Source organism: Artibeus jamaicensis, unplaced genomic scaffold, assembly GCF_021234435.1.
Source record: "Artibeus jamaicensis isolate MK-2021 breed Jamaican fruit bat unplaced genomic scaffold, CSHL_Jam_final scaffold_833, whole genome shotgun sequence".
In the NCBI taxonomy this organism is placed as follows: Eukaryota; Metazoa; Chordata; class Mammalia; order Chiroptera; family Phyllostomidae; genus Artibeus; species Artibeus jamaicensis.
Genome location: NW_026522056.1, coordinates 25,825,469 through 25,830,341, shown reverse-complemented (window position 1 = coordinate 25,830,341; position 4,873 = coordinate 25,825,469). Strand labels below are relative to the sequence as shown.

The 4,873-nt window shown below is 34.8% G+C and overlaps 1 non-coding gene across 1 annotated transcript; it reads left to right on the top strand.

The window, feature by feature from the left end:
- The first annotated feature begins 1,284 nt into the window (after positions 1 to 1,284).
- LOC119048522 (small nucleolar RNA SNORD22) lies at positions 1,285 to 1,402 on the top strand. Its single transcript, XR_005082358.2, has one exon. It is a non-coding gene; the product is annotated as a small nucleolar RNA SNORD22 (small nucleolar RNA).
- Positions 1,403 to 4,873: the final 3,471 nt, after the last annotated feature.

The following is a 4,873-nucleotide window of genomic DNA, read 5'->3' as shown; positions in this document are numbered from 1 at the left end:
GACTTAGTCAATACGCAACCCTGACAACCTTCAGTATATTCTTCGTCTCTCTCATTGAATGGTCCATTGTTATACTAGGAAATCCTGTAAGTACTTAGCAGAGTGCTCAACACTCAATCAGTCTTAGCCACTGTTAGCTGACATTGGTTATGTAACGTGCATCTTTATGTATCCATCAGTGAGAAAATGCCCAACTGGTGTGCCACGAGAGTTTTTAAAACATCCAAATAGAGAATCATCATTTTAAGAGAGAAGTTCTGAGTCATGTACAACAAAATACCCTAATTTATTTCTATGTCATAATGCCTCATGGTGGTCAAGTAAAACAATTTTATAAGAGATCAAATAAATTCGGTCAAATATGAGTGTATGAGTTGAGTTTTCTTCCTAAAATAGGGTGTGAATCAATGTAATACATTTCTAACAATCTTCCATAAACGTTGGCAATCCTAAGTAAGTATGTACATTGGAATTATTATTAATTTTTTAATAATGAACTAACATAAAGAAATATAGACCAAAGATATGAATACATATCATACTCAACTTCCAGAATTTTGAATTGTTAGTGTGATGTTATATATATGTATATGTGTGTTATACATATATATTTATGTTTGATATATATGCATATATATGTATATGTGTGTGTATATATATACATATACATCAAACAAACCTAGTGTGTATAGTGAAGGAAAACAGGAAAACTGAGAAAGCATTGTAAAAATATATTGATTTTTGAATATGAGGAATATTGAGAGGAACTAATTAAAATATATATGGCTTATCAACAGAAAAACAATAGTGAATGTTCCAATTCAAATATAACCTAACATGCTTCAAGGATTTGTGGATACATTTAATGTAAAGAGAAGGATGTGAAATCATGCTCCGTACATCTTTCTTTTGTAGATCTTTTATTTTTGCAGTTGGGTAAATCAGTAGTAATTATTATAGGCTACTGCCTTATTTGTCAGCGCTGACACTGAATTGGATTATAATGAAATTAGTTTCTTCCCAGCCTATGGCTGAAATCCTGGTAGCTGTCATCGGATATACACTGTGCTGCTTCTAGGAAGAAGCATGTGGTCTGCATCTTCATCATCAGTGATAAATGTGAGCCATGAGAATAGTTTGAGTATGTCATTTTTTCTCCTGATAATTAATACTACTAAATGACTTCAGTGTGCATAATCGTATGTCTCTATGTACACATACTATATAGGCCTGTGCATAGTAATACAGACTAGTTTGTGTCTGAATACAGGAAATATATTCAAGTCCCAGGGAAAGAAACAGTTACATGTCTAATTTCTCATCCTAGTTCCAGAGCCTGTGAAGCCCCACAGGGCTGGCTAGGGGAGAGCTGGGGAGTTCCAGAAGGAACCATCTGAGAGATCAGAAGTACTTCTAAACAGGAGAAAAGAAAGAATAATCACTTGTTGAAAAATCAATTGTTGTTTTCTTTTTCCATGTCTGAAAAAGAACATGGCACATATCATGGAATCTAACCAGAGAGGACATATTATAATGAGATCTAATTCTTTAGGAAAGGGAATTTTCAAATCATTTCTTATACACCTTAGCTGTTCAAATTAGCATACAATGATTTTGCCTTTTTAAATAAAGTTTTATTTTAACCTTCAAGTAAAAAGAAAATATCAAAGGACATGGTATAGTAGGATTCCACCTTTCTACCCCAACTACTAGTGAGTGGTGTATTTTCCTAGTTTATCTCCAAAGTTTAAGACTTCCAATTACCTGTGGAAGCATTTCAGTTTTGAGTTTACTTCTATAAAATAAGTATTGTGAATGTTTGAACATATCCATACCTTATAAAAGTTAATGCCAGCTACTCATTGACTTCATCCCATACAATAACACTGGATTTTAAAACAACTTTTAACTATTGCTTAAAGGACACTAACTTAAGTAGTTTGTTGTTAATGTAGTATTTTTGTATCATGCAACTTCTTCTAAAAATAGCAGCAAAATTCCTCCTGTGATATGAATTATGTGGAGGAGAACAGCTTCAGGTTAGAGAAACAAGGATTTCAGGTGACGTGTGAGAAAGAAGAGAGCAGAGAAAAGATGCAGGACACATAAAGGACTCTGTGTGCGATGTGGGAGCCAGGCCAGGGTGATCTTACCTTTCTCCAAGGGGACCACCGATGGCAAAGACTCTCTGTTATAGACGGATTTCTGGCATGTCTGTCCCCTGGATCGTGCAGTCCATTTACAATGGCCATAATGACAACTATAGATGAAAAAAAAAGAGCTTCTTAGTAGCTTTCAGAGGGAAAGCTTTCCTTTTTTACCTGGTGACCATGAGAGAGCATGTTTCCTGTAATTTCAGCACTTCCTTCACTCATAGATGAAGTGAGGAAATAAACGAGCCCAGAATAGCACGTGGCATGGCCGGCGATCAATGAGGCTACCCCACATCCAGCAATTTCTTTGGGTCCCTACCTGCAAAAGGCCAATTTGTGTTCAAAATGCTAATTCCACAACCTACCTATAAGGCAAGAAATCTAACACAAATGGACAAAAAAGCTTTGATCCAGAGAAAACCTCTAGAGTGTATCACTAACGGAGCCTTGACAACCTTCTGTTATTCAGTAAAAAGATTCTGTCACAAACATACAAATATCTAATTTCTAGGAGCTCCCTTAATAAGAAATATGAAAACTAATTTGCATAGTCTCTGAATTGGCATTAACACCAATAGTGTCAATATTAAGCATGTTAAGTGAAGCCAGACATTAAACCTGCTGAACAAATTGTAACTCCACCACTTCATTGGTGGACATTCATGGTTCAGAAGAAGATCAAATGTTTTCAAGCCATGTCTGAGTTATTTTTTTCTAGTTGCTTTTTTTTTGCAATTTACTGAAAAAAAGCGAGTATATTGTTAAATTCTGCTGTTGTTCATAAAAGTCAAACTTAAAGCATAAGCTAGCGAAGGTGACTAATCCCTCCCCCTTTATCCTAACATACAATTAATGAGTTAGTAGAAGGAATCCATACATCCTCCCTGACATATTGCTTTTCACTTGTCAAAAACGCCATGCAATTAGACTGAAGTAAAGGCTACAGCAGTATTTACGTACTTAGTCTCGGCTTGAGATCAGAGAAGATGCTGGGCAGAGGTGTGTATGGTAGTGGGAATGACATGAGGTTTAGGAAGAGAGAGGTGAGACGGGGGAGTCAGCTCCAATGGAGTTCCGGCTTCTTATTAGTTCATTGGAGCTTTCAAAAACATCTCAACTTCAATCTAATCAACTCTTAATTGGGGTAATAAAGAGTCTGATAATTCCTACCTTATTGTGTTGCGAGAAAGAACTGAGAATGTACAAATTAAATAATTAATGCAGAGTGTGCCCTATAGAATTGAGGGGATTCCTACTGTTTTAATTGTGGTTGGTTTCGACTTGTTATTGCTAGGAAAATTGTGTGAATTCCAAATCTGTTCTTTACTAGATGAGGGAGATTATTCATGCCAGAAAAACAGATTTTCACCATCCTCTTTCAGAATCTTAATGTAAATGAGATTTTTACTTTAAAATCTACATAAACGTTAATTTTTATCATCATTATTTTTCTGAATGAACTAATGTAGTTAACTAAATTCGAGACTATGATTCTGAAGTTGAACTTGAAGTTCACTGATGCATTCATTCCCTTATTCAAAGGAAGTACTGAGCACCTACTCTGTGTTGGTATTGATCTTGGTACATTCAGCTCATAGACATTACAGTTGTGGTAGGAGAAATGGATATCAGAAGTGAATACATGCATAAATAAGATAATGTCAAATATTCTTTTAATTTTCAATCCCATGAAGAAAATAAAGGAGGATAATAAGAATGTTCCACTGTGTACTTCTGTGAGATCTTTTTGAAAGAGGTGATTCATCAGAAAACTATAAAGATATTAAAAAATTAAGTCAAAAATTAAAATTGTTATTTTTATTAAACAAGAGAAATTAAGCTATTAAATAAAGTATTATTTCATTATCAGTTGGAATTTACTTAATTATAAATTATCATGCATAAAAATTTAAATTCTTATAATGGTCTGATGTGCCTAATGTTTAAATCTAAATTGAGGACATATATTGATTTACATAACAGCAAATTTTCTAAATCAAAAGACTTTTGTTCAGAGAAAGAATAAGTGAAATGATGTAATGAGTAATCTCTGAGATCATCTATTGCCGTGCCCTCTGTGAGGTACAAATCTGAACAATATTTTCTCAGGATGGTGATGGACCACATACCTTGAAGGTGAAGGAGGACAAAACCCGTCCAGCAAGAATTTTCATTCAAAAAACCATGTTTTAGCAGTCTATGTCCTTTTAGGAAGAATTTTAGTGTGTAACACAGTGAAATCCTATGTATCACACATTCGTACACCTGTAAATGTGAAGATCTAGTGAAAATGGCACCTGCTTTGGAAGAATTCTGGAGCCAGCCTGCTGTGGTTGTCTTTTCTTCAGATACTTGCTGTCTGTGTGAATAACCACCATGACCCAAGATGTTCCCATTCTTCTGTCTTTATTCATTCTTGAAGTGGGTTTAAATATACTGCAAATGTACTAAAGAGCTGACTTCTTTTTTTGCAAAATAAGTGAATAAATGGGGTAAACATTATAAACAGTCTACTTTCTCTTGCTACAGAATTAAGTGAGCAACCTGTCTTTCAAATTCTTGTTCTTTCATTATGCACCACCAGTGCACTTTGTGGGAAACCAATAAGCTCTGAAGGAGGTTGAACACATGCCAAAATAAAAAATAGGCCAGAAAATCGTGTCATGTCCAAGAAATACTGCAACATGAGGGTGTGGCAGGAAGTCTGAAAGTTGTGTTAT